Genomic DNA, 18,336 nt, shown 5'->3' with positions numbered 1-18,336 from the left:
AATGAATAAAATAATATTAAGACCAAAATTCAGCTTTTCTAACTTTTTTAGTCTTACTATTTTTCTACTGTATAAGCAGTCAGATAATATAATACAAAATGGGGTAATTCTTTTAACATTTCATTTGGAGACACTACTGACATTTGGATCTGGCTTAGAATACTGTCATGCTATATTTAAACATGTTCTTTTTTTTTCCCTTCAGAACTTCATTTTGGGATTTTTTTTAAAAGCTGATATATCTCCATTTATGATGTCAGTTTTTCTTACCTTCTTTAATATTGGTTGTAAAATTCATGTGACTTGGGCTCAGTATAGTTTTTAAATGATGCAACTTGAAATAGTCTCAATGTAAAGATCTAAAGTGTTTTATTTATTTTTAATTCGTGTGGGTGCACAGTAGGTGTATGTATTTATGGGGTATGTGAGATGTCTTAATGTAGGCATGCAATGTGAAATAAGCACATCATGAAGTATAGGGTGTTCATCCTCTCAAGCATTTATCCACTGAGTTACAAACAATCCAGTTACATTTTTTTCTTATTTTAAAATGTATAGTCACCCTGTTGTGCTATCAAATAGTATGTCTTATTAATTCTTTCTATTTTTTTGTACTCATTAACTATCCCCACTTCCCTCCATCTCCCGACTACCCTTCTCAGCCTCTGGTAACTCTTTCTACTCTCTATCTCCATGAGTTCAATTGTTTTGATTTTTAGATCCCATGAATAAGTGAGAACATGTGACGCTCGTCTTTCTGTGCCTGCTTATTTCACTTAGCATAATAATCCCCAGTTCCATCTATGTTGTTGCAAATGACAGGATCTCATCCTTTTTTATGGCTGAATAGTACTCCATTGTGTATATGTTCCACATTTTCTTTATCCATTCATCTGTTGATGGATACTTAGGTTGCTTCCAAATCTTAACTGTTGTTAACAATGCTGCAAAAAACATAAGAGTGCATATATCTCTTTGATATACTAATTTCCTTTCTTCCGGATATATATCTAGCAGTGGGATTGCTGGATCATATAGTAACTCAACTTTTAGTTTTTTGAGGAACTTCCAAACTGTTCTTCTTCGTGGTTGTACTAATTCCCACCAAAAGTGTACAAGGGTTCCCTTTTCTCCACATCCATGCCAACACTTGTTATTGCCTGTCTTTTGGATATAAGTTATTTTAACCGAGGTGAGATGATATCTTATTTTAGTTTTGATTTGTATTTCTCTGATGAGCGATGGTTTTGAACAACTTTTCATATGCCTGTTTGCCATTTCTGTGTCTTCTTTTGAGAAATGTCAATTCAAATCTTTTGCCCATGTTTTGATTGGATTAATAGACATTTTCCTCTAGAGTTGAGTTCCTTGTGTATTCTGGTTATTAATCCCTTGTCAGAGGGGTAGCTTGCAAATATTTTCTCCCATTCTGTGGGATATCTCTTTAGTTTATTGATTGTATCCTTTGCTGTGTAGAAACTTTTAAACTTAATATGATCCCATTTGTACATGTTTACTTTGGTTGCTTGTGCTTGTGGGATATTGCTCAAGAAAGTTTTGTCCAGACCAATGTCCTGGAGAGTTTTCCCGATGTTTTCTTGTAGTAGTTTCATGGTTTGAGGTCTTAGATTTCTTTAATCCATTTTGATTTGATTTGTATATATGATGAGAGATAGGGGTCTAGTTTCATTCTTCTGTATATAGATATCCTGTTTTCCCAGCACTATTTGTTGAGGAGAATCACTTTCCCCCAGTAGGTATTCTTGGCACCTTTGTTGAAAATGAGTTCACTGCAGGTGTGTAGATTTATTTCTGGGTTCTCTATTCTGTTCCATTACTCCATGTGTCTACTTTTATGCCAGTACCATGCTGTTTTACTTACTGTAGCTCTGTAGTATAATTTGAAATCAGGTAATGTGATTCCTCCAGTTTTGTTCTTTTTGCTTGAGATAGCTTTGGCTATTCTGGGTCTTCTGTGGTTTCATATACATTTTAGGATTGTTTTTTCTATTTCTGTGAAGAATGTCATTGTTATTTTGATAGGGATTGCATTGAATCTGTAGATTGCTTTTCATAGTATGGACATTTTAACAATATTCATATATTTCAATTTTTTGGTGTCCTCTTCAATTTCTTTCATCAGTATTTTATAGTTTTCATTTTAGAGGTCTTACATTTCTTTGGTTAATTCCTAAGTATTTAATTTTATGTGTGGCTATTATAATGAGATTACTTTTTAAATTTCTTTTTTGCATTGTTCACTGTTAGCATATGGAAATGTTACTGATTTTTATGTTAATTTTGTATCCTGAAACTTTACTGAATTTATCAGCTCTAATAGTTTTCTAATAGAATCTTTAGGTTTATCCAAATATAAGATCATATCATCTGCAAACAAGGATAATTTGACTTCTTCCTTTCCAATTTGGTTGCCCTTTATATTTTTCTCTTGTCTGATTGCTCTGGCTAGAACTTCCAGTACTATGTTGAATAACAGTGTTGACAGTGGGCATCCTTGTCATGTCCCATATCTTAGAGGAAAGGCTTTTGGTTTTTCCCCATTCAGTAGATACTAGCTGTGGATCTGTCATATGTGGCTATTATTATGTTGAGATGTGTTCCTTCTATCCCCAGTTTTTGGAGGATTTTTTTTTTAATCATGAAAGGATGTTGACTTTTATAAAATGCTTTTTCAGCATCAATTGAAATGATCATATGATTTTTATCCTTCATTCTGTTGATATGATGTATCACAGTGCTTGATTTGCATATTTTGAACTATTCTTGCATCCCAGGGGTAAATCCCACTTGGTCATTATAAATGATCTTTCTAATGTATTGTTAAGTTTGGTTTGCTAGTATTTTGTTGAGTATTTTGCATCAATATTCATCAGAGATATTGCCCTGTAGTTTTCCATTTTTTACTTGTCTTTGTTATCACCTTGATACCAAAACCAAAAAAAGACATAACAAAAAAAGGAAACTACAGAACAATATCCCTGATGGACATAGATGCAAAAATTATTAACAAAATACTAGGCAATCAAATCCATCAGCATATCAAAAAGATACTCCACCGTGATCAAGTGGGTTTAACTGCTCTATGTTTTTTGATTGGAGAGTTTAGTCTATTTACATTTAATGTTATTGTTAAGTAAGAACTTACTCATGCCATTTGTTATTTGTTTTCTGATTGTTTTATGTTTCCTTCTTGTCTTCCTTTTAGTGAAGGTGATTTCTCTCACTTTCTCCCACCTTAGGGGGCACTCTAAGCCCAGTAATGCTGTGGTTCTTGCAGACTCATAGAGGTACAATCTTGTTAGTCTTAAATAAGATTCAGGAGAATTCTCTGGATTACCAGGCAGAGACTCTTGTTTATTTGCCTTACTTTCTCCCAAACATACAGTCTCTCTCTGTCTGTTCTGAGCCACCTGAAGCTCCTGTGGCCACCACCAGTATGACTGCTCTGAGTCAGTCCTGAAGCTAGCCCAGTGCTGGGTCTTGCCAAAGTCCTGCTGTAACTACTCCCTGGATACTGCCTAGCTTCACTCAAGGCCCTGGGGCTCTCAAATCAGCAGGTGGCAAAGCCTGCCTCCTTCCCTTCAGGGTACCAAGGTCCCCTAAGCTCCAGGTGGGTTCAGAAGTGCTGTCTGGGAGTCAGGCACTAGAGTCCAAAACCTTATGAGTCTACCTGATTTTCTATTTATTGTTGCTGAGCTGGCACTCAAACTGCAAGATGTAGTCCTTCCCACTCTTCCTTACCCTTTTACAAAGACAGAGGAACCTCACCCCACAGCCACCACCACCCCTGGCCATGAGAAGTACTGCCAGACTATCAGCCATGTTCCCTTAAGGCCCAAGGACTCTTAGGTCAGCTTGTGTGAATACTGTTTAGCCTGAGACTAGACTCCTCTCAGGGCAGTGGGCTCCCCTTTGCCCCAGGGCAGGTTCAGAAATGCTATCCAAGAGTCAAGTCCTGGAATTGGGGACCCCAAGAGCCTACTGGTGCTGTATCCTTCTGTGGCAGTGTTGGTAGTTGAAGTCAGCAAGTCTTAGAGGCTTACCAAGGCCATGATGCAGTGCCTGGGTATCACTGCTGGTTATTTAGGTAGTTAGCAGGTGATGAATGCTGGCAAGACTGGATTTTTTCCATTAAGGCAGCAGATTCCCTTCTGGCCCAGGGTATGTCTAGAATTGTCATCTGCCAGCCAGGGCCTAGAACAGAGCTTCATGATGCTGACCTATCCTTCTGTGGCTAAACTGGTATCCAAGATGCAAGACAAAATCCTCCTCAGTCTTCCCTCTTCTGTCCTCAAGCGGAAGGAAGGGGTCTCTTTTTGAGCCCGGAGCTGAGCAGTCAGGGGTTAGGGGAAGGGTGATGCCAGCACTCCCTTGGCTACCCCAGCTGGTGCCTCAGTACATTGTGTGCCCCCCAATCCACTGTCTCTGGGCCTATTTCATCCCTAGGACTTGCCTACGAGTTGTGGAGTTGCAGTCCTTATGGCCTAGACTGCCTTTCACATTTATTTAGAGACCAAGAGCACTTTGGCGCTAGGTGGTGAGGTTTACAGGCACTCAGGTTCAGACTGCTGAAATGGACACTTCCCCTCCAGCTAGGGCTAGTTTAAATGCTCCCTCTGCAGGGGGCATCAGCTGAGTTTGATCTGGGTTTTCCTTTCTGCTCTCACAGAACATCGCTGAGTTCAATGCCTCCCAATTGCTGTGTTCTGTCTCCCCTAGCACACAGAGATGCTCTCAGCACCACACAGTTGCTGCCAGAGGTGGGGGCAGAGGTGGGGGCAGGGTGGCATTGATGACTCAGGACTATTTTTTCTATCTCTTTAGTGCTGCTTTCAGTGATGTGAAGGTAAAACCAGATACTATGTGTGCTCGCTTGACTTTTGGTTCTTGGTTCTTATGAGGGTGTTGTTTCTGTGTAGATAGTTGTTAATTGGATATTCTTGCTGGCAGGACAATGGGTAGAGCTTTCCATTACACCATCTTGCTCTCTCTCTCCATAAATATTCAAAAGTCTAAAGTTCTAAGGGAGTTTATCAAACAAATTTCTGATTAGCAAGCTACACTATGTCATTGAGTAGTCATTAGAGTTAGAACTACAGAGAGTGTTAAAAGTGGGAGAGACTTAAAAATGGTTTAGCTTAACTCTCTTAGCAGATAAGGAAACTTAGGTTCAGGGAAGTTAAACTTAACTTTCCCATAGTCACATAGCCAGCACTCAGGCAAGCCTAGATGAAAATTCAGATCTGGCTTTTAGTCCAATGCGACTTTTTACCACATGCTATGGAATTAGCTCTGTTTTCATGAATTACATGGCAGATTAAGTGGCAGAGGTGTTTCTTTTATTGTCTGGAATTAGAGTATTGTTTGAGAGACAGAGAGAGAGAGAGAGAAAGAGAGAGAGAGTGTGCGTGCACGTGCATATGCAGTTCCTCCAAACTTAACGTTGACTTCTAACTTCTTTTGTGGAAGAAAGGGGTTTTCACTTTGCTTACTCATGCCTTAAGCCTCAAACTGAAACTCTGGCATTACTCTTTGTCAGTATTAACTTATTCCCATACCTCCTTGAGGTTTCACTTGTTACAATATTTATCAAACTCTATTGTAATTGCATGTTTACTTTTCTTCTCTACTAGACTGTGAATTTCATGTCTTGTTCGCAGTTATACCTTCAGTGGTGACTAGCACAGTGCCTTTCACTTAGTGTTTCCAATTATTTGTGAAAGAAATAAATGTAAAAAATATTATCTATTGTTTTAAAAAACCAGTATGAAGTAAGTATACCAACCAGATATCTTATTTCGGGAAGAACAATCCCATATCTCAATTCAGTTTTCTATCATGCCAGGTACAATGTTCCCCAAATGATTTCTCTTAATATGTTTTAAAAATTTTTTTGAAAACATCTATCTCTGGGTGTGGGGACAAAAACCCCCCACATCTTTCCAGAACCTAACCATTTTCTTTTCTTTTTTTTTTTTTTTTGGACTTTTGGATTGGACAGATATGTGTTCCAATCCCAGCTGTGTGATTTTGGGCACATTACTTAACCTCTTTCAACTTCACTCTCCTTATCTGAAAAAAATGGAGACAATATTACCTACCTTACAGGACTATGGTGAGGATTAAATGACATAACAAATAGCATAGTTATATATAGTGGGTATTCAATAAATGCTCATTCCATTTCCCCTTCTCTTTTACTCCATCCCTTTCTTTCTCCCTGTTGCCTCCCTCCCTCCATCCCTCCCTCCTTCCCTCCCTTCATCCCTTCTTCTTTCCTTCATCCCTTCTTTCCTTCCTTCTCCTAACTCCACTGTTTTGGATATGAGAGTGCTGCAGCATAGTCAAAGTTTGCTTTGTCTTACAGCAACGGTGCTCTATCGAGTAAATTATCTTCAGCCTCAGCTTACCTCCAGGACAGCCTCTGCTTTTCTATACTCATTTTTCTTTGTCCTGTGTATATCCACAAATGACTAGATTTACGTTCCAGTTTCCCACATTGGCTTGCCTGAAATACAATTATTCTGCCATGTGCCTGATGGTCAACATGTTTTTCACAGCAAGGAAACACAGAGAGAGTGTGAGAACAAGGGAACCTGCAAGTGCCAGAGACAGTAAAAGCTCCAAGAGATTGTGTTGATTGCAGAAGGCTGTTCCAGGAGCAGGGGCTTTGGAATGCAATGTAGGGCTCAACTGAAAAGGAAAAAGGGAAGGTCACAACTGGTTGTTTGTCCTGCTCTTGACTGTGAAAGATGCCATTTCATTATCTTTCAATCAGGCTTTGTTGCAAAATGTTTTGTATTAGAATTAATATATATTTTAAAAGAAGCCTAATATGAAAAAGAGCTAAGCCACATAACTGAATTAAAGAAAATCATAAAAATTTATTACCAAAACAACAACTGGAAGAAAGGGATCTCTTGACACAGATGATCTTGTCTAGGCTCAGAAATTGAGGTAACATGACAAAGCAGTGATTAAGCAGCTACTGATGAGGTTCAGATTAAATGATGAATGAACTGGCCAGGAGTTAAGAAGAAAGTGTTTAAGAGTGTTTGGCTCAGGGTAAGAATACATTTTACTGCTAATCTACCACTAACTTGAGCCCTTGTGACCTTGAGCCCCAGGTTGCAAAATGTTATCTGTAAAACAAATTGTTATACACGTGTAAGTTGCTGCTATTGATATTCTTTTACTTAAGGCCGAACATTTGTTTAGGAGGGTGATGGGAGAAGGGTTAGGACCCTTGCTTAATTAGCTCAGTTACATTCCTCTAATGCTGAGTTTCCCAACCTAGGCACTTTTGACATTTTGGGCTGGACGTTTTGTTGTCGGTGGCTGTCCTGGGCATTGCAGGATGTTTAGCAGCATCCCTGACTTTCATTCGTTAGATGTTTTTAAGACCCTCTTCAGTTGTGACATACAAAAATGTCTCCTGACATAGCCAAATGTCTTCTAGGGCATACCAGCCTGCCCCAGCTCTGCATTTTGAGAACCACTGCTTTAATAAAATAACTGAGAGATGACTCTATCTACATCTAGAGTTTCCCATGGAGTTACCATAAGACTTAAAAAAAATCACAAAACTTACTCTATTCCAAATTGAGTAGAGTAATTTACTCTATTTCATGCATTCATTAAGCATTTTATTGACTGTCTGCAGGCACTGTGCTAGACCCTTGGGGTACATAGATAACTATGATCTGATTTCTGCCTTCAAGGACTTTGCTTTCTATTAAAGATAGGAAGTAATGCCTTATTAGTCCATTTCAATTCAAGGCTGTTAAGTGCTATCATATATCTTAAGTCAATATACAGTATAATGGAACCGCAAAGGTGTAGTCTTCCCATTCACCCTAGGGGAAAAGTGTCAGTTAAGGCCTTGTTGAGAAGGGAGTAATCATATGAGACTATATTTCAAGTCACCAAACAAAAAAAAAATTAACTTCCAGACATCTAAAATATCGCATTTTGATATTGTATTTTCTGCCTATCATTTCAAATTTTATATGTACATAATTTCTTAGATATTGTAGTAGAGTTCGCCAGAGAAACAGAATCAGTAGGACACACACACACCGATAGATACACACAAACACACCCACACATATATATACACACATACCGAAAGAGATTTATAAGGCATTGGCTCTTGTGATTTTGGAGACTGAGAAATTCCCTATCTACTGTCTGCAAACTGGAGACCCAGAAGAGTGGTTGGTGGTATAGTTCCAGTCTGAATGCAAAAGACTGACGTCCCAGCTCAAAGATTCTCCCCTACTTCTCCTTTTTGTTCTATTCAGGCCTCTAAAGGATTGGATGATGCACACCCATATTAGGCAGGACAATCTACTTAACTTTGCCTACAGATTTGAATGTTAATCTCATCCAGAAACACCCTCATAGATAACACCCAGAATAATGTTTAACCAAGTATCTGGTCACTCTATGGACCAGTCAAGTTGACCCATAAAATGAGCCATCACAAATATGATTAAAATTTTTGTTAGGTAGTGGTTCTCAAAGTGTCATCCCTGGACCGTCATCACCTGGGAACTTGTTGGAAAGGCAATTCTTGAGCTTCCTCTCAGATCTACTGAGTCAGAAGAAGCTCTGAGAGTGGGGTCTGTCAATTTGTATTTTATGAGTCCCCCATTAGAATCATGCTGTTTGAGAACCACTGCTTTAATAATTTGCTTATTAATTCTTAAATGTATTATATAATTTACTGAATAAATATGTATAAAGTGTTAAAAAAAAGAAGAGTATAATCTATATATTTGTATGTATTAAGCATGTGCTAATACACGAAATGCCTTCAGACAGTGTCTCATTTAATCCTCACAACAGCCCTCAGAGGGAGCATAGTCGTTTTGAGCCGTGGGTCAGTTTCCAAATACTCATGAAGCTTAAATGCAATTGTCCAAGTCTTGCCTCAGACCTACCGAATCAGAAACTATTTGGTTTTTAATATGTACTGTGATTGAGAATCACTGAAGTGGGTATTCTTTTTGTGTATTTTACATATATGAAAATTGAGGCTTTGAGAGGATGCATAATTTGACTATGGTGTCTGACATAGTATAAAATTGAAAAAGTATTTCATTGATTTATTTATTCATCTAATACTTACTGGCATTGGATGATTAAGGAGTCTATCTGACTTTATGCCCCTAATTATTCAGATAAATATTGTGGCACATGCTACTTGGGAGGCTGAGGCATGAGAATCGCTTGAACTTGCAGTGAGCCGAGATCTCACCACTGCACTCCAGCTTGGGCGACAGAGCAAAACTCAGTCTCAAAAATACTAAATAAACAAACAAAAATCCCAAAACGACCCACCACAAAACCCCCAAAAGCAAACACAGTATTTATGGTTTGATTTTATGTTCCTAAATCCTAAAGAAAGTGTCAGTGAATCCATCTTCCAAATATAAGGACTCCAGCTTTTCCAATTAGCTAGTAGAAATACTGACAGTGTCCTAATTCATTGTTAATTCGGAATACATTTACCACTTTTACTATGTAAGGGTTTTTATGTTCTAGTGTGATACAGTACCTGGACGAGTTTGCCAGGGTAGTGACTGAAACAGATTAATTTATTCACACCAGGAAGAATACAGTTAGGATAATGCTGCACTGCTCTTGCTCTCATGAACCTTTTAATTACCTTTGCCTTATGCCCTTTCCACATAGATTAGATCACAGAAGCTCAAAAGGACAGTTTCATTGTAAAGGGAGAGAGCCACTTGGAGTGAGGTCCTTAAGCCCTTTATTTTGGATTTCTCCTCCCCAGTTAGTTGGGTGGCAATTCAGAAAGATAAATTTTCATTTAAGATACTTTATTAAAAAGCCACTTTGAATCTATAAGAACATGTGGAATGGGAGATGTCCTCTTGTCTTAGAATTTGAGACCTCAAAGCTTGGGACACTGAGTGACAATCTCCTCCATACTTCAGAGACTGGTGCTGGATCCAATTCCATAGGAATTACTGAAAATTGGCCGGATCACCAACTGGTCTGTGATCTGCCTCTGTTCTATTCAGACCTCTTTTACAGGGAAGGGAGGCAGATGCTTCTCTCACCACCAAATCACGTGTTGGGAAGCCGCAAGAGTCCTGTGTGTGGAGGTCATGGTCATCTACAAAATGGTAGAATGTCATCTCAGTCCCTGACTGGATGTTTGCCAAATTACGAAAACCAGTGGGGTTTCCCCTTGCATCTAGCTGAGCAGAAAGTGAGTTTTCTCTTGAGAGAAACTGATATGTGACTCTCCATAATTTGAAGCAAAATGTGATAATAATAGGTCTCTGCTTCTCTTCTGGAAAAGACAAAGGATAGAAATCAAAGTAGAGCTGCCTTTGACTGCAGGGCAAGGAGGAAGGAGTCAGCAGTTTGTCAAGCTGCACATCCATTGCACTTCCTGTAAGTCAAGTGGACCCTAAGAGGGCTGCCTACTGGGGCAAAGCTGAGATGTGGGGGTGATTCTGAGCGGTCGGCTAAAGAGCTCATTGTCTATTGAAGGAAACGTGTGGGGCATAGGAACTTGTTGAGAGTCTCTGAAGAATCTGCAAATGTACTTAATGAGATCCAATATTTGGAAGGATGCTATGATGGAGGGCATCTGATAGTCAAATGAGAATTATAAATTAGCTCCTTTTTTGATCCCTGCCATCTCCCAGGATTCAGAAATGAAACGGCAAGGTTGAGGGTGGGATAGGGAGAGAAGAAAGGAATATAAAAAACCAGAACAGAGTCCTCCCTTGTGTCTTCTCACAGCTTCTCTTCCCCTCACACTGGAGCCATTCCTGAGCTGACAGGAGGGGACATTCCAAATCAAGTATTAGATTAATGCTTTGAGTTAGGTAAGACTGAACTTTTTAATACTGGATGACAAAATTGTTATCATGAAAAGAAATCTGAAAGAGACACTGTCAAGGCTAGAGGAGGAGAGACCTGACAGAATGTTTGAATGCAGTGATGGGAGAAAAATGAAGCTGTTTCCTGATTGCTACCGAGTCCAGCTCATCCAATAATGAATAATGAAGAGCCCAGATTCCTTACCAGATAAATTGTAGAGAAAAGGAAATGATGGGAGAGGATTCTGTTTTCTAAATTATAAACTTAGAAAATCACTGTAGTGAAAGGCTTCATTTAAATAAGAGGCTAAATTAGAACGTTTCCTTGATACCTTCAGACTTTAAAAATCCGTACTTTTTTGGGGGGGGGATAGGGGAGGAGTGTTACTTTTTAATACTTTGTGGCCAAGAATAATTTGTCAGATCTCAACAGGCAATATGGCAATACACTTTTTTTTTTTTTTTAAACAAATCTTGCCTCAGGTTTATTTGTACAAATAGCACAGGAGGACACCAGCCCTCTGCAGACGGCAGTGCAGGGCGGGTCACACCAGCCCTTCTGTCCTTGTATTGGCAGATGGAGATCTCTACTTTGAACCCTTTGTAGTGGCCTGGGCACCTTTGGGAGCCTGAGCTGGAACTCAAGCTGGAGCTGCAGCCTGGGCCTCGGTTTGATCCTTAGCCTTGGCCATCTCTGGCCAGCACAGCCTGAGCCCTTTGGCAATGTGGGCACGAGCATGCTTCCCAAGCTTGGAGTGGGCAACGTAGGCAAGTTGATGGAGCTTGTGGCTGACACCGTTTGGGATCTCGGGCTTAACCTCCTTGGGCTTTACGAGGGCCTTGATAGCCTCGGCATGTGCACTCATGGCCTTGGCATTGTTGGCCTGCATCTTCTTTAGGCCCTTCTTGTTGTGCTTCTTGGCAAAGCGCATGTTCCTCAGGAACTTGGGGTCCACCCCTTAAAAGATTCATATCTTTGTGATTGGAGTTTCTTGAGGCAATTTCTGTGCCATATTCGGGACCAGTTTTGTGTGGTGTGGTTCTTGGACTTGACCATGTCTGCACTGTAATCCGCGGCTCCTGAAGCCTGGAAGAGAATGCTCAGTATCCTTTTGCATATAACTGGATGTCTTGGTCTATTTGCATTTACTATAAAGGAACACCCGAGGATGGGTAATTTTTAAATTACCACTGCAGGCTATACAAGAAGCATTGCATCAGCCTCTGTTTCTGGTGAGGGACTCAGACTGCCTCCAGTCACAGTGGAAAGAAAAGAGGAGCTGCTGTGTTCAGAAATCACAAGGTGAAATAGGAAGCAAGAGAGAGGAGAGAGGCAGGTACTAGGCTCTTTTAAAAAACAGTTTTCACAGGAACTAAGAGTGAAGATTCACTCATTTCTGTGATGACAGTACCAAGTCATTAATGAAGGATCTACAGCCATGACCCAGACACCTCCCATTAGGCCCCACCTCCAACACTGAGGATCAAATTTCAACATGAGATTTGGGGGAACACATATTCAAACAGTACTACCTGGGATCAAATGTTATTTTAGAATACTGTACACCTTTCCCACACCATTTCATTCCATATACATTATTTTTATGCATCATCATAGAAGAGTTTTCATTATATTTCTAAAATTACATTCTCCGTTGCTGACAATGCAGCTTTAACCAACAATTGTTGGTCCTAATAGTGACATTAACTATTTGGCATTTTTATATATTTTATGCCAGTGGACATGGCTTAAGGCTTTCGAGTATAAGCCGGTTCATTTAGTTACCTCCACCATTTCTTTCAACCAAGACACACAAGGAGCAATTTTAACAGACTCTATGTTCAATTTTTAGACAGTGAACTTTGGTTTCTGGAAACAGCTTGATCATATAGTATAATATAAATGCGAGGTCCCCCTCCAGTTTCTTTTTTAAGATTTTGCCTACTAATGTGAATGGTCTTTGATTCTTTTGGTAATGAAAGGATTAAATAATTGATGTCATTATATGTTGAGTTTGGCTATTTTCATCAGCCTTTAGGGTCTGGCTTGTCTGCCTTTTAAATGGACAAAATGGAGTAACATAATTTGTGTTTAAAAATTTGATTGCCTTAAAGTATTTCTGACTTTCTGACATGTGTTTATAGCTAGGCTTTATGGTTAGTAGGTATCTGAGAAAGAAAGTATCTTTCCTCCCACAAGTACTAATTCCATCTTGTAGGTTTTGATTTTTTAAAAAAATCTCTGTGCAGTATACTAAACATATGGGCCCTCTTTTCTTTTCTTTTTCTTTTTCTTTTTTTTTTTTTTTTGAGACAGAGTCTTGCTCTGTTGCTCAGGTTGGAGTGCAGTGGCTCAATCTCAGCTCACTGCAACTTCTGCCTCCCAGGTTCAACTGATTCTTCTGCCTCAGCCTTCTGAGTAGCTGGGACTACAGGTGTGGCCACCATGTCCAGCTAATTTTTGTATTTTTAGCAGAGACAGGGTTTTGCCATGTTGGCCAGGCTGGTCTTGAACTCCTTGTTTCAAGTGATCCACCCTCCTCAGCCCCTAAAGTGCTGAGATTACAGGCATGGGCCACTGCGCCGGGCCCTAACTTATTGTTCTGTTTTGTTCCTATGAATTCTTCAGAAGAACTAACTTTGGAGTGTTATGGCCCTTTCTGCTAACAAACCTGTTTATATATGGTACTTAGTTTATTTTTCTACCATGAACAGGCAGCTATGGACCTTGTGGTTGAGACAACATTAAGTAAAGACAAATATTTGCACCTGACTCTCAATCCACACATTTCAGAGCTAGTCATATGAGACGCTCACCACGTGATAACTCATTGTTCAGAATGCTGCATCTTTTACTTCTTGGCTAAGTTTGTATATCCTACAACTTAAAGTTTTCCTTTTTATTTTTATTTTTTGTTTATTTGTAACTAATGTTATATCTGGGAACTAGATTTGTATCTTTTGATGCTAAAAATATAATATTTTAATTATATGCTGTAGGTAGTCTTTTTTTTATTTTGAGAAGAGCTTAAATAAAAGACTCTCTGCTGTTAGTATTTTATCAATAGATGCTTATGGAGTGTGAGTCCTTCCACAGAGACATGCTCACTGGATAGTTAACAATTTTCAACTAGTAAAAATATGCATGCAAAATACTATGCTTACTCCTTACACGCTGAATTATTAAAAACATCCAAAAATTTGATCTGAGATCTTAAATGCTGACCATTTGTGTTATCTTCCTGAATTACCTTTTAAAAAAATCTCCTGGTTGGCAGGTTCAGATAGGCTGACTACTTTTGTGTGTGTGTGTGTAGATAGTTGAATTTTGTCTTCTTCAAATCCTCTCTTTTTGTTAAAGGAAAATCTATAGAGTCATTTCAGATTTGTTCTTCTATATATTCTGTCTTCTCTAAACCTTATTTATTGAGAAAACTTTTTTCATTATCAATTCAAAAACATTCGTAGATCTTAATATCTTTTATATGACTCCTGTAAGAGGTGTAATTAGTAGGAAAGGCATCTTTTAAATGCATTGGGTTCAAGTAAAAATGCTATCCATTTAGAATTCATACTGAAGAGGAATATATTAGTGTAGGGAAGTGAATGAGAGTCCTCTTGAAATGTTTTGTTTAGGGACCTAGAACTTATTCTAAGCTTCTGACTTACATTTTATTTATTTATTTACTTATTTATTTATTGAGACAGAGTCTTGCTCTGTCCCACCGGCTAGAGTACAGTCGTGTGATCACAGCTCACTGCAGCCTTGAATTCCTCGGCTCAAGCGATCCTGCTGCATCATTCTCCCAAGTAGCTAGGACTATAGATGTTTGCCTCCATGCCCAGATAACTGACGTAAATTTATGTATTCTGGTCGAGTTCAGCTGATTAGTCAAAGGCATTTCCTTTAATTCTGTAATGCCTTCTGTAGTCATCCAAATGGCACATTTTCCAGATTATAAATAACTCTTTTTCTTGTTTAATTAATGGTCATAGTTCAGAGTTCATTTCTTGACTGGAACCTCTACTTTCAGCAATTTAAACTGTGGATTTTAATTATTTGGTTAATAATGAGCATTTAAAACTCAAAGATCCCAGCTTTTAATCCATATTACTATTATTGATTTCAATATTTATAATATATGTTCCATTTTAGTACATATGGTAGATTTTATATGCTAATATTTTCATATTTAAAATGCTGAATTTAGCAATAGAGATGATTTTGTAAGTGACACATAAAAATTGTATGTATTTTCAGTGTACAGCATGATATTTTATACATATATCCATTGAAAATGATTAAATCAAGACTGATTACATATCTATCACCTCACATATTGTTTGTGGTGAAAGTATTTAAGATCTACTATATCACCAATTTTCTAGTATCAATACATTATTATTAACTGTGTTTTACTATGTTGTACAATAAAGCTCTGGAACTTGTTTATCCTGTCTAACTGAAACTTTGCACCCTTTGACCAACATCTCCCCATTTCTGCACCTGCCCCCACAGCCCCGGGCAACCACCATTCTATGCTCCGTTTCTGCAAGTTTGACTGTTTTAAATTCCACATATAAATGAGGTTGGGCTGGGCGCGGTGGCTCAAGCCTGTAATCCCAGCACTTTGGGAGGCCGAGACGGGCGGATCACGAGGTCAGGAGATCGAGACCAACCTGGCTAACACGGTGAAACCCTGTCTCTACTAAAAAATACAAAAAATTAGCCGGGCGTGGTGGCGGGCGCCTGTAGTCCCAGTCACTTAGGAGGCTGAGGCAGGAGAATGGCGTAAACCCGGGAGGCAGAGGTTGCAGTGAGCTGAGATCCGGCCATTGCACTCCAGCCCGGGCGACAGAGCAAGACTCCGTCTCAAAAAATAAAAAATAAAAAAAAAATAAATGAGGTTACAGTATTTGTCTTTCTATGCTGGGCTTATTTCACTTAGCACACTGTATTTTAGGTTTATTAGGATTTCCTTCTTTTTATAAGACTGAATAGTATTTATTCTATTTTATGTCTATCTATCTGTCTATATATCTATTTGTCTATCTATCTATCATTTATCTATCTCTATCAATCATCTGTTTGTCTATCTTTGGAATTTAAGAAAGTAGAGAGAATAACAAGAGAAAAATATTGGTGTGTTAGATGTTTTTCTGTGCTATTTCAGTTACTAATCACAGAGCTTGAGTGAAATTATTTTAACTATTTATTTAAACTCATTTAGCTTGAAACTTTTAAGAAATCATAAAAAATGAATACAGAACTATATATAAACTACATATCACTAATTTTTATAATTCTTACTCAAAATTTACTTGGGAAAAATATAGAAACTATATTTATGAACTGTTTAAGGAGTGTAAAATATTTATTTAAAAGCTATTAAAAACTGGTTTTTAGCAGATCATCTTTAGAGAATGTCTTTGGAGCTTTATAGTCGTGAGTTTTTAATGTTAGATTAATTTCATATGAAAGCCAAAAGTGAAACATTAAGAAACAAACTGTTTTGAAGCTAATGCAATTTATAATCACAGTATATATTGGAAAGACTTAAAAACTAGGAGAAATTACATAAATGAATATCCCGAGTAAACAATAGCTAACATTTATTGTACACTTAGTATGTGTCACACATTTTTAGGTGTTTTGTACTTATTAACTTGTTGAACTCAGTAATATCCCAGAGTAGGTACACAATAGGATCAGGGGAATATACAATGAAGAATCAAACAGAGAAGTAGCTCTGCTCTCAGAGAATTTATATTTTAAGGGGAGAAGACACAATTAAAATTAGTAAAGAAAACATGTAGTGTGTTATGTGGTGGTGAGTTTTATGGGGAGAAATAAAGGCATAAACAGAAGAAAAGGAGTATGATGTGTGAATGTGGTGGTCTTTCATTTTAAGAAGTTATTCAGGGAAGGGCTCACTGAGACTGTGATATTTGAGCAAAGACCTGAAATCAGTGGTAAAGACATCTGGATGTCTGAAAGATGAAAGGCCCAGAAAGAGGGAAAAAGTGCAAAGGTTCCGAGGCAGGAGCATGCTTTACATGTTTGTTTCAGAAGCAGAGATACTCATGACCAGGAGGAGAGCAACCAGAGATGAGGTCAGAAAGTTAATAGAGGGCCAGATTTTGTAGACTTGGGCTTTTATTCTGAGAAATATGCAAAGTTAATGAATGGTTTAAGAAGAGACATTTTAACAGGATTCCTCTAACTACTATGTTGAGAATAGACTGGGGGCAAGAGTTAGAAGAGGAGGTCAAGTATGATGCTGTTGAAATAGCCCAAGCAGGGATTATGGTACTTGAATCAGAGTAGGGGTGGAGTGTGGTGAGAAGTTGTTGAATTCTGGTTATATTTCGAAGATAGAGCCAACAGGATATGGCGTCTGAAAGAGAAGAGTCGGTGAGATGCAAGGCTTTGCCCTGAATCATGGGAAAAGCATTGGGAAGACAGTGGAAGAAACAGGTTCAGGAAAGGAAGATCAAGAATTCAGTTTTGGACATTTTGGATTTGAGATGCCCATTAGACATCCAAGAAGAGGTAAATCTTCACTACACCTCTGTGAAGTAGTTGCCAGTATTGTCCTGATTGTGCAAACAAAGTAACATTTAGAAAAGTTGACTTCTCTTTATTCATCAGCAAGTAACAGAGGCAGCATTCAAGCCTCGGCAGCCTGACACCACAGCCCCTGCTTCTAAGCACCATGAGATCTGCATCTAAGGATTTCAGAAATAAGTACAGTCGTGTTGATTCATATAAACTTATAATATGGAAAACTCTACCATCCATCAGATCTAGGGCTTGTGATAGCTTAGATTAAAATGGCTCTTCTTAAAGGAGCATTTAGGTGGGGTGTGGTGGCTCACGCCTGTAATCTCAGCAGTTTGGGAGGCCAAGGCGGGTGGATCACAAGGTCAGGAGATCGAGACCATCCTGGCTAACACGGTGAAACCCCATCTCTGCTAAAAAAATACAAAAAAATTAGCTGGGTGTGGTGGCGGGCGCCTGTAGTCCCAGCTACTTGGGAGACTGAGGCAAGAGAATGGCGTGAACCCTGGAGGCGGAGATTGCAGTGAGCCAAGATCGCGCCACTGCACTCCAGCCTGGGAGATAGAGCGAGACTCCCTCTCAAAAAGAAAAAAAGAAAAAAAAAAAAAAGGAACATTTATCAAACCTTAAGTATTTTGGTTTCTCTCTCTCTCTCTCTGTTTTTATCTCCATCTCCAACTCCATCTCCATCTTCATCTCTCTATTCTCTATCTCATCTCTATTTCTTTTATAAAAATATTTTTATTTTACTATAAAAGACATCCCATCCATCTCTATTTCTCTCTCTCTCTCCCCTCGCTGCCCCCACCTTTACTCTAGAGAACTGTTTTCCACATCTGTCTAGCTAGGGTGGCAGTTTTCTGTACTACATAGCTCTTAATAGCTTGTGAG

At 38.7% G+C, this 18,336-nt stretch overlaps 1 protein-coding gene and 1 pseudogene across 2 annotated transcripts in view; one reads left to right on the top strand and one right to left on the bottom strand.

The window, feature by feature from the left end:
- The window catches only part of SLC44A5 (solute carrier family 44, member 5), a 428,960-nt gene that overhangs the window by 18,835 nt on the left and 391,789 nt on the right, over positions 1-18,336 (top strand). The gene's annotated exons all lie outside the window — the stretch shown is intronic.
- On the bottom strand, positions 11,471-11,940 carry LOC105538077 (annotated as a pseudogene).

The sequence above is a fragment of the Mandrillus leucophaeus genome, unplaced genomic scaffold (assembly GCF_000951045.1).
Source record: "Mandrillus leucophaeus isolate KB7577 unplaced genomic scaffold, Mleu.le_1.0 Scaffold103, whole genome shotgun sequence".
In the NCBI taxonomy this organism is placed as follows: Eukaryota; Metazoa; Chordata; class Mammalia; order Primates; family Cercopithecidae; genus Mandrillus; species Mandrillus leucophaeus.
This window is presented reverse-complemented; position numbering and strand designations above follow the sequence as displayed.